Source organism: Lithobates pipiens, unplaced genomic scaffold (assembly GCF_037356315.1).
Source record: "Lithobates pipiens isolate NorthernLeopardFrog02 unplaced genomic scaffold, aLitPip1_a1.2 Scaffold_16, whole genome shotgun sequence".
Taxonomy (NCBI): Eukaryota; Metazoa; Chordata; class Amphibia; order Anura; family Ranidae; genus Lithobates; species Lithobates pipiens.
In genome coordinates, this window is record NW_027507748.1 from 322852685 (window position 1) to 322869116 (window position 16432).

Genomic DNA, 16432 nt, shown 5'->3' on the forward strand with positions numbered 1-16432 from the left:
TAACCACATCCAGACTGCCCGCCATCGTTATAAAAGTCAGTACTTTGACATTGAATAGCATTGTTATAGCTGCCATAACTCTGGTATTTTTTAAAAATGGCGGGCTTTCCGCTTTCAGATAAAAGTGGACTCTGCAGCGGATTCGCCACAGGATCGCGTTTACCAACAGTAGGAGAGGTGCCCACCCACCCCCGCCCCACTTTCCCCTCAGAGCCATGAAGTCGAGTGAGGGAACAGATGGCTCCCATACCAGTGGATGATGGAAGTGACGACAAACGTCATTTCTGCCCAATGGTCCTAAAAAGGAGACATTTTTGATCGCATTTTTCAGATCTGAAGTCTTTTTGACACCAGATCCCACATTAAATATGTCCTGTAAGGCGCTTTTTTTTTTTCTCTATTACAAGGGATGTTTACATTCCTTGTAATAGACATAAAAGTGATCCAAATTTTATTTTTTTAAAGGAACCGTATAAAAATTAGATTTTTTTTTTTTTTTTACAGCTTGCTGCCGTGCTCGCACACAGAAACGAAAGCATACTTAAGTCGCACCCGCATATGTAAACTGTGTTCAAACGACACATTTAAGATATCACTGCAGATGTTAGAGCAAGAGCAAAAAAATTCCAGCAAAAGACCTCCTCTGTAACGCAAAACTGGTAACCTGAAAAAAAAAATTAAACTTCACCTACAGAGCTTAACCCTTTCATGACTAAGCCTATTTTTGACATTTGGCGTTTACAAGTTAAAAACCATATTTTTTGCTAGAAAATTACTTGGAACCCCCAAACATTATGTATATTTTTAACAGAGACTCTAGAGAATAAAATGGCGATTATTGCAATATTTTATGTCACACAGTATTTGCGCAGCTGTGTTTTAAACGCAACTTTTTGGGAAAAGAGACACTTTCATGAATTAAAAAAAACGAAACAGTAAAGTTAGCTTAATTTTTTTTGTATAATGTGAAAGATGATGTTACGCCGAGTAAATAGATACCAAACATGTCACACTTTATAATTGCACACACTTGTGGAATGATGACAAACTACGGTACCTAAAAATCTCCATTAGGCGACGATTTAAAAAAAAAATTCTGGTTACCAGGTTAGAGATTTACAGAGGAGGTCTAGTGCTAGAATTATTTCTCTCGGTCTGACGATCGCAGCAATACCTCACATGTGTGATTTGAACACCGTTTACATATGCGGGTGCGACTTTCGTATGCGTTTTCTTTGCTGCGCGAGCTCACGCGTCTTGAAACTTTTTTTTTGTCTTATTTATTTTACAATAATACAAATACAAATACCTCCGATCCCTCCTTTACACTTCAAAGTATTCAGATCGCCGTTTTCGGCGATTTGGAATACTGTATTTTTTTTGTAAATCAGGCACCATTGGCAGCCAAGTAAACAGGAAGTGATGTCATGACGTCGCTTCTGTGTTTACAATTAGGAGGCTGGAATGAAGCCACTTACAGTCAACCCCTAGCCGCCAGAAGCTGCGGATTGCCCCGGTAAGAGCGTCAGGAGGCGGCGGCGGGGGGGGGGGGGTGACATCACCTCCCGCTCCTCCGGTATAACAGCCAAGGGGCTTTTAGCCCCATCGGTTGTTATATCTGGAAAGCCGATCGCCGGCTCTAAAAAAAACAGTACCGGGATGATGCCTGCAGCTGCGGACATCATCCTGGTATAACCCCCGAAAGCCGAGTATGCACATCTGCGTATGCTCGGCAGCAATGAGTTATGGCTCAAAATTTATAACCATTCCACTAGGGGGTGGAATTTTAAAGTGTGACATGTTGAGTATCAATTTACTCGGCCTACCATTTTCTTTCACAATATATATATAAAAAAAAAAAAAAATTGTGTTAACTTCACTATTTTATTCATTAAAAAAAAAATGCATTTATAAGACCGCTGCACAAATACAGTGCGACAAAATATTGGAACAACTGCCATTTTATTCTTTAGGTTGTCCGAAAGAAATATGTAATGCTCAGGGGGTTCCAAGTAATTTTCTAGTAAAAAAAAATAAAATAAAAATATAGGATTTTTGTAGTCGCCCTAAAATCCTTTTCTCTGAAGTTCATTGACAGACACAGCAGATCTTCTTTACCTTAGGGTTATATCACCCCTTTAGGAGAGGACTTGGCAGACTGCTTGGGGACATCCTTAAGGTCAAGAATAGCTGCTGTGTCCATCAATGAATGATAGAGAAAATAGGATTTTTGTGCTCTCCTAAAATCCAGACAGCAGCTTTTCTTGACCTTAGGTTTATATCGCCCCTTTAGGAGAGGACTAGGCAGAAAGTGTTTCAAACAGTAACACTTGCACAGTACCACCCAGGCGGCAATCTTACTGGCTATAACCCCTCACACTGCATCCAGCAGCTCAGTTAGTCAAAAGCAGTACAAATGAAAATAGGAGGGGTGGGTGCTGTGTCCCTCAATGAACTTCAGAGAAAAGGATTTTACGATGAATACAAAAACCCAATTTTCTCTATCGTTCATTGACACACACAGAAGCTTTTGACCTTGGCGACGTCCCCAAGCAGTGCCAAAGAAAACAAGTTGTGGGAACAGCAAACAATAACTCCACCCATAACAACCAGAGCTCCTCGGAGGAGTTGCAACCTTAAATAGCTGACTGCAAAACCTTGCGGCCAAAGCAAGTATCCAAGGATGCACTCACATCAACCTTATTTAGTGAAAGTGAACGGACGACCAGGTCGCCACCTTACACACCTGAGAAACAGACGCTTGATGTCGGAAAGCCCAAGAGGCAGCAATTGCCATGGTAGAGTGCACCGTGACCAGAAAGGGAGGCACCCGTCCCCTTATGGCATAAGCCTGAACTACAATCTGATCCACCGAGAGATGGTGGCTGATGGGACCGCCAGTCCCTTCTTCAGACCAGCCACCAATACAAACAGCGAGTCTGACCTCCAAAAAGGAGCCATAGCAGACAGATACACCTGCAGAGCCCAGACCATGTTTAAGGAATGCAAAGCCACCTCTTTGTGGTGTGACGGCAGAGGAATTAAGAACGGAAGCACAATGTCCTCATTTAGATGAAAGGCCGAAACAACCTTTGGAAGAAACGAAGGCTGCGGACACAGCACCACCTTATCTTTGTGGAGGATCAAGTAGGGAGACTTGTAAGAAAAGGCCTCCAACTCAGAAACCCTCCTGGCAGATGTAATGGCCACTAGAAAGACTACTTTCTGAGAGAGTGTCAATAAGGGAATCTCCCTAATGTTTTCAAAGGGCGGTTTCTGAAGCACAGAGCACCAGATTCAAATTCCACATAGGTAGCGGTGGTCGAACCGGAGGGGCCACATGTCGAACCCCCTGAAAAAATGTACTCACCAATGAATGAGTTGCCAAGGGACACTGAAAAAAAGACAGCCAAAGCTGATATCTGCCCCTTAATGCAAGTTTCTGATCCACTCCTCATGCAAGAACAGCAGGATCCTGGAAACTGTATATGTACGTGACGCCATGCCATCTCCTCACACATGGAGATGTAGGCCTTCCACAAACGATGATAAATCTTCTAAGAAGATGACTTCTGTGCCCACATAGGGGATATTACCGAATTAGACAGACCTCTGTCCCTTAGCACCTGGCTGGTACAAAAGCCATAAACATATAAAAAGGCTGGTAACGCAGGATGAAGTATTGGACCTTGTGACAGAAGGTCCTCTCGCATCAGCAGTCGCCAAGGAACATCCACCACCATTTGTACTAGGTCTGTGTACCACAGACACCGAGGCCAATCTGGGGCAATCAGAATCACTGGCATACCCTCGGTCGCCACTCTGCAAAGCAAGGTAGAGATTTGAGTGGGAAGAAAGGCATAAATTAGCCGATAATGCCCCCATGGCATCTGACGCATCCACCCAGGGATCCTTTGACCTGGCCACAAACCTCTGTACCTTCTTATTGAGTCGAGAAGCCAGGAGATCCACATCTGGCTTGCCCCCCCCCCCCTTAGGCAAAGGAGCCGAAATACATCCGGATGTAGCAACCATTCCCCTTAGTCCAGCATCTGACGACTTAGGTAGTCCGCTTACCAGTTTTCTACGCCCGGAATCTACATGGACGACAGAGCCGGTATGCGCCACTCTGCCCACCGCAGGATGAGAGCGACCTCCAGTGCTCCAGCCGAGCTCCTTGTTCCTCCTTGGTTGACATAGGCCACTGCCGTAGGCGCTGTCCAACTGGATCCTGACCAGATGCCCCTGCAGCCTCTGTGACCATGTGGAGAGGCACCGCCTGATTACGCACAGTTCCAGCACGTTGATCAGCAGGCGGGATTCTTCCCGGGTCCACCGACACTGGGCTAACTGTACTCCCCAAACTCCCCCACAATTGGTCAGGCTGCCCTCCATTGTGATCACTGTCCAATGAAGAGGAAGGAATGACTTCCTGGAACGATGGGCCGGCAAACTCTGCCACCAGAGCAGGGAATCCCTGACTAGCTGGCTCACCCGAACTTGACAATCCAGGGATAACGGAGATTTGTCCCATTTGGAAAGCATCTCCTTTTGCAAGACACGAGTGTGTAATTGAGCATATGGTACCCCTGCGAAAGTAGCTACCATGAGACCCAGGACTCGCATGCAAAAACACAGCGACGACCACCTGCGTGACACCAACAACTTCACCACAGCTTGAAGAGTCTGCAGCTTGTCTGAAGGGAGAAAGACTTTCGCCTCTGAGGAGTCCAGAAGCAATCATAGGTACTCCAGGGCATTGAGTTGGCACCAACACCGACTTCTGTAGGTTCAGCACCCAACCAAACTCCGAAAGAGTTTGCATGGCGATTGCCACATTCTCCCTTAATTCTGAGGCGGAAGCTGCCCTCAGGAGGTCATCCAGGTAACCCATTATTGCAATCCCTCTCTGCCTCAAAGCCAAAATTGGGGCTAGCACCTTGGTGCCAACGCCAGGCCAAAAGGGAGAGCTACAAATTGGTAGTGCTCGTCCCTGACCGCAAATCGCAGAAACCTCTGATGCTAGATGCATTTGAGGACATGCAAGTATGCGTCCTTAATGTCCAAGGATGCCAGAAAATCCCCCTGGAGTGCAGTGACCACTGAGTGAACTGATTCCATCCTGAACCTTTGTACTTTCACAAAGCTGTTGAGGTCCTTGAGATTCAGGACCAGAGGCTACTAGAAAATGGCTGCCACAGCATAAACATCTAAGGGCGCTAAGCAAATGGCCGCTGAACTACTAGAAAATGTCTGAAAAGCAAAAAACTGGCTGTGGCTACAAAAAATGGCCACGGCCCCAAGAAAAATGGGCACAGAGCGCACAGCGGCCTCTCCACATGTCTCATACAGCACAGACACCCCACCGTGGTCCACAAATCGGGACAAGGACGAGCAGACACCCCCAAATGCCCAGAGCAGCCCCCTGCAAGGACCCAGAGCCCCCCGGCCAGGTACGTACACCGCACCCCCATGTGCCCAGTCGAACAGAGGCCCATAGCATAGGGAGGAGGGAAGGGACAGGGAGAGAAGAAAGGGAGAGTAAGAGACCCCCCTAGTCGACCTCCCAGGGAATGCCCAGCTGCCCCAACCTGCCGAGACAGGTGGAACCATACTTACCCCTCCTGCAGGGACTGCTGGACGCATTCCACAGACAGACCCATCACCCGAGCAGTACGGGGTGGCTGCCTGCCACAGCACACTGCGACACAGACAGCAGTAGCCCAGTCATATGTGCCCCGGAGCATACAGCTCGCCGGCCGCCCCTGGATTAGACGGGGGAAGGCCGTGGCCGACCCAGTGCGTAGCTAGGGCCTGCTCGCGCTCGATGGCCAGGCTGGGGAGACTACAAGGATCTATATTATCCAGCCTGTCACCCAGGCCAGCAGTTGATTGTAGATCACAGGAATCAAAAATGCAGAAAAAAGAAAAAAAAATTCCCAGGACCAATGGTTCCAACGGAGCCAGGTCCTTCTACACTAGGCAGAAAAAAACTGAGCTGCTGGATGCAGTGTGAGGGGTTTTAGCCAGTAGGACAAAACCCATGTCCTGTTTTTTTAACACTTTCTGCCTAGTTCTCTCCTAAAGGGGCGATATAACCCTAAGGTCAAGAAGAGCTGCTGTGTCCGTAAATGGACAATAGAGAAAACAAAAAAAAAAAAAAAGCTTGGTCCTTAAGTGGTTGTAAACTTGTGTACTTGTCTCAATCTAGAGCAAGTTTCATTTCTGTCTGCTGCTTCATTTCTCTGCTATCAACATGAATCACTTCTTATAAGTTTTGCTGACACCAACCTCAAGCTGATTGACAGCCTCAGCTTTGTTCCTGCATGAAAAAATAAAAAAAATAAAAAGGTAGGTAGGTGGGGGGGGGGGGGGGGGGGGGAGTGTCTCTTAATCTCCCAGATTTTCCCAGAAGTCTGCCCTAAGATACAAGTCAGATCTTGACATCTCTTGCAACAAAAAACAGGATTTTTAAACAGCTTACCTTTAAAAAAGATATTTTCTTTGATGTACACCAGGGGACACAAAGCCATAGTACTTACTATGTGGGTTATAGGGCCACTGATAGGGCGTGCCAGTGTCCATCACCTAAGGCAAGAAGTGTACTCCCTATATAACCCCTCCCACTACTGCAAGTCCTCAGTTTTGCAGCCAAGCAATATAAGTGTATACCAAGAAGGGAGGGACCTCTATGTCCCCTGATGTACATCAAAGAAGGATTTTACAGGTAAGCCATTTTACAAATCCTGTTACATCAGGGGACACAGAGCCATAGTACTTACTATGTGGGATGTCCTATAGCAATGGCAAATGAAGGGAGGGAGAAAAAAAAAAAAAGAAAAGGAGGCCAGAGGACTCATACTGCAGCCTGCAGAACACTGCGCCCAAAGGCAATATCCTCATGACCTTTAACATCGATTTGATAAACGTATGAACTGAAGACCAAGTTGCAGCCTTCCAGATCTGAGCCATAGAGCCCTGATGATGCACCGCCCAAGAGGCGCTAATCGCCCTGATTGAGTGTGCTTTCACATGAAAAAGGAGGATTTTTCATCTTTAAGCCATAAGCTTGAATAATAACTTGACAAATCCATTTGGAAATAGTAGATTTTGATGCTGCCTGTCCTCTTTTTGGACCTTCTGGCAGTACAAATAAAACATCTGTTTTGCGAAACGGAGCTGTTGCCTTTAAATAGTCTCTGATCGCTCTTACTACATCAAGGGAATGTAGTGCCTTTTCTTCCCTAGAGTGAGGCTCTGGGAAGAAAGGAGGAAGGAAGAATATATTGGTTCAAATGAAAACTTGTTACCACTTTTGGTAGGAATTCAGGATGAGGACGTAAAACCACCTCATCCTTATGCATGATAAAATATGGCTCTTTACAAGAGAGCCGCTAGTTCCGATACTTTTCTAGCTGAAGAAATGGCAACCAGAAAGATTATCTTTCTTGTCAAAAGAACCAAGGGAATTTCTCGTAAAGGCTCAAAACGGCTGATTCTGCAAAGCCAATAAGACCAAATTTAAATCCCAAAGATTTAAAAGGTGCCTTGATAGGGGGATTAATCTGTGTTACCCCCTGAAGAAAGCTATTCACCAGAGAGTGGGAAGCAAGAGGCCGTTGAAAAAATACTGACAAGGCCAAGATCTGGCCCTTGATCATACTCAAGGCCAGATTCATTTCTAATCCCATTTGCAGGAAATCAAGGATCCTACCTATGACATATTTCCTGGGGTGCCAACCCCTGGATTCATACCAAGAAACATGCCTTCCAAACTCTATAGTAAATGATTCTGGAGGTCGGCTTCCTGGCATTAATCAAGGCAGACACTACCGAAGGAGACAACCCACGATCCTTTAGAATGTGGGCCTCAATAGCTAAACCCTTAAATTTAGCGCCTGTAAGGTAGGATGGAATAACGGACCTTGTGTAAGAAGGTCTGGCCATAATGGCAGAGTCCAAGGTACTCCTACCACCATCTTTATGATCTTGGCAAACCAAGATCTTCTGGGCCACTAGAATTACCTCCTTTCGTTCCTGCATGATCCTGCAGAGAAGACGCGGAAGTAGCAGAACTGGTGGAAATGCATAGATCAGTGAAAACTGATTCTTATGGGAAGACTAATGCGTCCGTTTCGCATTCTAGCAGATCCCTCGTTCTCTACACAAAGTTGTCGACTTTGTAGTTGAATCTGGATGCAAACAGGTCCACGTCCGGAACACCCCATTTCTGACATATCGCTCTGGAAGATGTCGGGGGGAAGAGACCATTCCCCCGGAAATAATTGTTGGCGACTCAAGTAGTCCACCTGCCAATTTTATAAAAAAATGTAATAAAAAATTGCAAATAGGCAAGGAATGTTGTGTTCTGCCCAAGCTAGAACATGATTCACCCCTTTTTGGGCTGCACGACTTCTCGTGCCCCCCTGGTGATTGATGTAAGCCACAGACGTGGCATTGTCGGACTGAATCCTGACAGGGCAATCCCGCAGTCTGACCACCCAAGACTCTAGGGCCAGACGTACTGCCCAAATCTCCAAAATGTTGATAGGCAAGGTCCTCTCTAACTTGGACCATCTTCCCTGGACAGAATCTTCTTCCAGGACTGCTCCCCAGACTAGAAGGCTGGCATCTGTTGTCACCACTTTCCAGGAAACTGGTAGAAACGATTTTCCCAGCTGGAGGTCACTGGATATCAACCACCAATTTAGGCTATGACATACGTCAGGAGCCAAGCATATTGGAAAATCCAAGGCCTGAACTTTTTTGTTCCAGGCCGACAGGGTGGCGCTTTGAAGCAGTCTTGAGTGAAACTGCGCGTAAGGAACGGCCTCGAAGGAGGCCACCATTTTCCTCAACAATCTCATGCACAACCGAATAGAAGGATTTTCCTTTGCTTTGATAAATTGAATTAATCCTATAAACGGAACTGATTCTTGTCTGGGGTAAGAATACCTTCTTCTGTATGGTATCTATGACCAGTCCCAGGTACTGTAATCTCTTTGATGGTTTAAGGGAGGATTTTTCTAGGTTGAGTATCAAACCTAGAGATTTCAGGTAGTTTACAGCTATGACCAGACTCTGGTTTAGACCCGAGATTGAATGATTTATTAAAAGTAGAGATTGTCTAAATAGGCTAGGACCGTTATGCCTTGAGCCCTTAATCTGGTTAAAGGCCAGAATTTTTGAGAACACCCGTGGTGCTGTGGCTAGGCCGAATGGCAGGACCACAAACTGAAAATTATGATTTTCTATTTTGAAGCGGAGAAATTTCTGGTGAGCGGGAAATATTGGCACGTGGAGATATGCATCTTTGATATCGATTGAAGCCAAAAACATCCCTCCATGCGCAAGGATCGGATGTATAAGCACAGATTCAGATCTTTGAGATCTAGAATGGGTCTTACCTCTCTGTTTGGTTTTGGAACCGTGAAAAGGTTTGAATAAAAACCTGTGCCCTGTTCCACTAAGGGAACCTCTGATATCACCGATTGGGATAATAGATGATCCAGAGCTAGAAAGACTTTTTCTCTGGGTCCTTGGGAACATTTGACCTTAGAAAACGAGGAGACAAACTCTTGGAACTCTGGTTTGTAACCTAGAGAAACTGCAGAAGCCACCCATCTGTCCTGACATTGTTCCTGCCAGATCTTTGAGAACTGCAGGAGCCTTCCTCCTACCCGAGCAAGCGGGGGTGCCCCTTCATAAGGAGGCTTTAGCATTCTGCTTTATGGCCTTTCTGCCCCAAGATCTCTTCTGATCCTGGTGCTGCCCTTGGGGTCTTCCCCTTGAGCCTGATGGTTGAGGCCGTTGAGACTGCCTAGAGGCTGATGCCCCTGGTACAGGTGAGGCAGCATGCTTAAAAGGAGAAATGTTTGAACTTCTTTACTGGTAAAAGAGAACTTTTCCCATTAGAGATCCTTTGGATGTATTAATCCAGATAATCTCCAAATAGCCGTTCACCATGAAAGTGGAAACTGGCAAATAGCTTTTTACATGGTGCTTCGGCTGACCAATTTTTCAGCCATAGAACTCTGCGAGAATGCACTAGTCCAAGCATAAGCCGTGAGACTTGAATGATAGAATCTTTCATAGCATCTACTGTGAAACATAGTGCGCCTGATACACCAGCCCACTGCAGGGCCTGCTGATCAGGCAAAATTTTAAGTATCTCCACAAACTGTTCCTTAATGGACTGTGATACACCAATTGCCACAAGAACCGGCTGCGCTACTGAACTTGCCAAAGACATATTGCTTTTAGAAAGAAGTTCCAACTTTTTATCTGTTGGATCCTTTAACATTAGCGCATTATCCACCAGACGTGTAAGATTCTTGTTCACTGAGGCGACTGCAGCATCAATTGCTGGAACCCTCCCATTTCTTAGAGAAATCCTCTTCCATAGGATAAAGTGATGAGAATTTCTCAGAAGGATAATATTGTTTATCAGGATGTTCCCATTCAGAATACATAAGCTTTTTTAGCCATGCATGAATAGGAAAATCATCCCTAGATGGGGGAGGTTTTAATGATCACAAATTAGAGGTGGGCTCCTCAAGAGCCTGCATTGCAGGCAGCAAAAAGGTCAAATGAACCAATTTAGTAAGAGTGCACAAGCAACCTGTCTTGTGATGCTACTCCTATATTAGGATCCTCGGAAGAGGATAAATATCTTCCAAATCTTTGGGGAGATCTACCTGATCCCCAGCCTCCTGCACCTCAATAAGAGGGTCCTGAGCACTAGATGGGGATCTGCTACGTTTGGCCCCACTATGGAGAGATATAGCATCAAGCTTCTTTTCCAAATGGTAGAAAAAAAGACCTCTTGTGTGATATATACAGGGACTGAAGGGTCTAGTGCAGTCTCCCCTGACAGCTCAATCTGACCGGCCGCATCACTCTCAGAGGAGGATGACATTCTTTCGGAAATGGATTTAGTTTGTTGTAAAACAATTGACCCTTTAGAACCCTAATGCCCCGTACACACGAGCGGACTTTTCGACATCCAAACTCCGACGGACTGAGTCCGGCGGACTATCCGATCGTGTGTGGGCTGCAACGGACTTTAGCGAAGCTAAAGTCTGACGGACTTTAGAAATGAAGCATGCTTTAAATTTTCCCGACGGAACTCCGCCGGACCCGGTCCCCTTTGAAAAATCCGCTCGTGTGTGTGCTACTCCGACGGACTAAAACCGACGCTAGGGCAGCTATTGGCTACTGTCTAGGAACTTCCTACGTCGAATCCAGTCGTACGTCATCACGTTCGACTCCGTCGGAGTTTGGTGTGATGGTGTGTGGTCAAGTCCGTTCGGTCGAAAAGTCCGCCAGAACTCCGGCGGAACTCCGGCGGAACTCCTTTGGAGGTCTGTCAGACTTAATCCCTCTCGTGTGTACGGGGCATTAGAGGAGTTCCTGGGTCCTTTACCACTCATAGCCTGAAGCACAAAGCAGAGGCACTACCAGCAAAAGAATGTACACTGCTAGGTTATAGTCCTGCACTATAAGCTGCTTTTAATACCTAGCCTGGTAAAGTAATAATGTTTCAAAGGGAATGTCTGTGTCAACAAACCTGAAGTAAGCCAACCTTCTGATCATATGCCCCTCCACAGCCAGCAGGAGCTACAAACAGTGCTTTAACTTCTTCTTCCACGTGTGACCGGCGTCTGACGCAGTTAGCCCCGCCCCCACGCTAATTACAGCCCCTCTCCTTTCAAAATAAAGTGTTTTCCTGCACAATCGGCAGGCTTAAAATGCCTTGCGAACAGCTGATATGGTGGCGGGGGGTATGGTAAATCTAACGCTGAGTGGCAGCACGTTTTTTTTTTTTAAATGCTTTTTGGCATACAAGTCCCCGAAGGGAAAAATTTCAACATTGGGGTCACAGGAGAAGAATCAGTCCCCCCTTTCTTACTGGAGGATCTGCTTGTGGCCAGAGGAGAGGGAGTAATGAAGGCTTCTGACAGCACTGTTTCCAACATTAGGCGATGAGTACTCAATACAGCCCCCAGTGGTGACACATAGGTATGACAACATATACAGAGTAAAACAAAACATTTTTTTGTGTTGCGCTGCTGGGTTATGTATATCCAGGATGGGGGGAGGCTTATGGGAAAAAGAGGGGGGGGGAGATGGGATGGGGAGATAAGGGGTATATGCTGTGGCTTTGGTATATAGCAGTATTAGGGTTTCAAATCTGCTGCTCCACAGAATTCTGCAGTTCTTTAGTAAGTATGGCAGATAATAGTCAATAGGTAACCGGCAGGTTTTGATAAAAAAAATCATAGGTTATAGCCAATAATCAACAGTTATAAAAATAGTTAGTTATAGCCATAGGGTAAAGAGGATTTCTTAGCACAAGCAGGTAGGCAGCATGTTCAAGGGTAGAAGGCACCTTTAAGAGATATACAAACATAAGACAAAAAACAGCGCCAACCTAAATGCAGTATTTCAGATCACAGGTATTTATTTGTAAAGTAGTACACTCACTCTCTGTCGGAATGGTTCAGGCCCATGACGTTTTACGTGGAAGAAAAGTTTGTGGGGGACATCACAGGGCTCCTGGGGAGAAGCGGTCCTCTTTTTGCCGTTTGGTTCCCGTCCAGTGGCACCGGTGGTTCCCAGCGTCTCCGGCCCGGTGTCGCAGCGTCACGAAGGTCAGCTAGTTGGTCGTACGGGGGTCGCACTGTGATGACGATGCAATGCCTGAGGAAGGAGCACGCATGCTCCGAACGCGTGCAACGACGTCATCACAGCGCGACCCCGTACGACCAACTAGCTGACCTCCGTGACGCTGCGACACCGGGCCGGAGACGCTGGGAACCACCAGCGCCACCGGACAGGAACCAAACAGCAAAAAGAGGACCGCTTCTCCCCGGGAGCCCTGTGATGTCCTCCACAATCTTTTCTTCCACGTAAAACGTGATGTGCCTGAACCATTCCGACAGAGAGTGAGTGTAGTACTTTACAAATAAATACCTGTGATCTGAAATACTGCACTTAGGTTGGCGCTGTTTTTTGTCTTCTGTAGGTATGACAACATTAAAACTTAAAAGGAGAAAATTCACAAGAAAATCTCCACTTACCTTCCCGCTGCAGGGTTATCTGAGGTAAACCCAATCTTGACCCTTCACGGTGGGCTCCGAAACCTTCAGGAACAGGGGAGCCTAGAGGTTACCCACAATCCTGGACCTGCAACAGCACCCTGCCAGAAACAAACTTAATGGCCTTACTACCAAAAAGTACTGGATCCCAGGGTCCAGCTCTCTGAAAAAAGAAGCAGTCGCAAGCAAAACCGAATTTCTTAGGACACGAGGCCCGGGTACCATTCATTTAGTCCACGAAAGGACACTCTGAACGGATCCGGTCAGCATGGCTGGCCCCAGCAAGGATTGCTTCTAGTGGAGCTCAGCAGAGCACATCTTTACTCGTGACCAACACCTTATACACTGGCAAAAAAACTGAGGACTCCCAGTAGTGGGAGGGGTTATATAGAGAGTACACTTCTTGCCTTAAGGCGTGCTAGTGTCCATCAACTATCAGTGGCCCTATAACCCACATAGTAAGTACTATGGCTCTGTGTCCCTTGATGTAAGAAAATAAATGTTTTTTTGGTGAGCTACTCCCAATAGGAAATCAAAAGAGATTCAGACCCTGACATTGTACTCAAAACCCTAAAAGTGTAGCAACTGTTTAATAAGTATATGATCACTCCCATTCACTTTACATACACAGACAAGCAAGGCTGGTCACTGCCAGGTGTTTTTTCACCTTAATGCATAAGATGCATTAAGGTGAAAAAAGGGGTTTACAACCCCTTTAAAAACAAAAAAAGGTAGAAACTTGCAACAAAGTTTGTTAAAATCTCCATAATGTACATAGATCACTCAGATGGAATTATTTTTCCCCTCTCAACAAAAGGAGTTATTCTTTAAACAATGTCTCTGCTCCAGGGGAAGGCCATTTTATTAGAGTTGGGCTGAAAAACTCAGAGATGGCATCATCCCATCCTGCTTTGCAGGTAGGACATTTCTAAGACACGCCAAGCCATTACTGCTCACCCCCACCATCACAGGAGTGAACACTCAAATCCCTGCACGTGTGGTCCACTCTCTCCTCCATCATAAATCATGGGGGCTTAGAACTACTGTAACAGTGGAGATGACATGTGAGGGGGTTTGCATCTGCTGGAAGTGTCCAAGCAACATCCTAGAAACAAGGCAGGAGGGAACTATGCCATCTCTGACTTAACTTGTACAAAAAATACGGCTTTCAAAGTAATCATGCGATAATCTGATCATTAGTTTCAAAAGCTGATCCCGACAGTTAAGGCGCAACTATCAAAAAGGACAAAAAGACAAATGCTTTCTTGTACGCTACCAGATCATCAGATTTTCATTTAATCAGCACAATTGTCATTCAAAAATACACTACAACACATTACATCACTTACAAATTGTTCTGTTTTATGAGAAATTTTAGAACTTTAGCAATCATTTTCAATGAGACTAGCAAGCAAAAAATAAATAAAAAATTGAGACTATCATTTGTCTGATAATCTCATCATGTGTACCAGGCATAAGTCAGGGTTTCATGGCATAGGTAAATAGCAAAGTCATTATTTAATATTGGTCAAACTGCACAGCTTGTTTTTTTTTTTTCTACAGGCACCCCTTACCTGCATTGGCAGTTTTATGGTAAAAGGTGAATTAACCCTTTAACAAACAAAATCATGACATCCAACACCCAGAGCCAGTTATTTTTCAACACTGTGCTCTATACATTTAATATTCATGAAAACGCAAGGGCCAGACTGAAAATGGTAACATTCCATTATATTTGTGTTTAGTGGAGAATTCCCTCTTTACATTGGTGACTAGTGATGTGGTGGAGCACTTACACTAGGTGAGACATAGCAGTGGCACATTAGGTTTCAGTGGGAAATTATGTTGGCAGTCATTGTATGTGTGAAATCTGTCATTGTTCACTGCTTAAAGATCCTGGTTGAGAAAGCCTGACATACAGGCTGAATCTATGGAGTGTGAAAACATAGCGACAGAAATTCTAACCCTTTTCCACAATCCAACTTAAAACTGTAAGCCTACCCAAACAAACCATTCTGAAATCTGTCCAAAATACAACCATTAAGTAGAACTCCAAAAAGGTTGTTTTCACTGTGAAAAAGGGTTAGTATTATAGGAGATATTTTATCGTAAATACAGCTCCAGACTTTTAGTCACAGTGAAAGGGTGACCAGATATCAAGTAGACATAGACCAATAGCCCCCCAGATTAACAAAAAAAACCCACCATTATAGTGCAGTTCCTTATCTTCACTAAACACCACACTGCTGAGCCTTTTTCATAGACTCTGCTGAGCTGCAGTTCTGCCACCTACCAGATGGGGCTGTGACAAATTTAACATGTCATTAGCACCAAACCCACCCAACATGTGGCTCATGGTTGCAGTGCATCAATCCCATTGAAAATTGCCAATCGAAAAACATTAGGTCACCTCCTGAATGCCTGAGAGTGGCTGCTTAGCCAGACTCTGAAAAGAGATCCACTGCAGAGAAAGCAAGTGTGAACCTTAGCCTTACTCTACAGCAGGGAATTTGTTAAAAAAAAATAAAGATTATAGAATGGAGTCAATCGTCTCTCAGTTTTAAATCCAACCTTACAGTAAAACTGACGTCAAAAAACTTTTTTGCCCCAATTTTGGATATAGTAAGACAAGCTGAAGGGAAATCTCCCCAATAGGATGCCAAAACTGACTGGAGTTATACTATCAGAGTTTTGGCACCCCATTGAGGAGATTTCCCTTCAGCTTGTAAAGCAAGCAAGCAGAGCGGACAATAAGCACTGAAAATCAAAGTGTACTATATAAAATATAGGCCGCAATGACAAACAAATGCAAACTGACTACACGCACGGATAACCAGATACGCACTGACAAGCACAAACTGTAGAGCAGTAACAATCTGAAGTCTGAAGAGCGTGAATCGTCTTTAACCAAACTTCTACTAACACACGATAAAACATGAACTCTATGGCGAGTACGTACACGAAACATGTCACGATTGGAAATTCCGACAACTTTGTCCGACCGTGTGTAGGCAACACCAGTTTTGGACAAAATCCAACGGATTTTGTGATCGGAAAGTCCGACAGTGTGTACAAGGCATTAGGGTATGTAGCACACTTAATCCTGGACCAAAAAAACAAGGGCGACAAGTGTCATGCCGCTGTGGTGGCCAGGCCGTGCGTACAACCCCAGTACTCCTTTCCAGAGTAGCACACTCAACCCTGGGCCAAAAAAAAAAAAGGTAACAAGTGTGAAGGCACTGCGGTGGACAGACCATGTATACAAGCAAGATGAAATCCCTTCAAATTGAGGTAGGTCTCTACAAGGCACCAGAACTAGTCTCTCCCTCTAT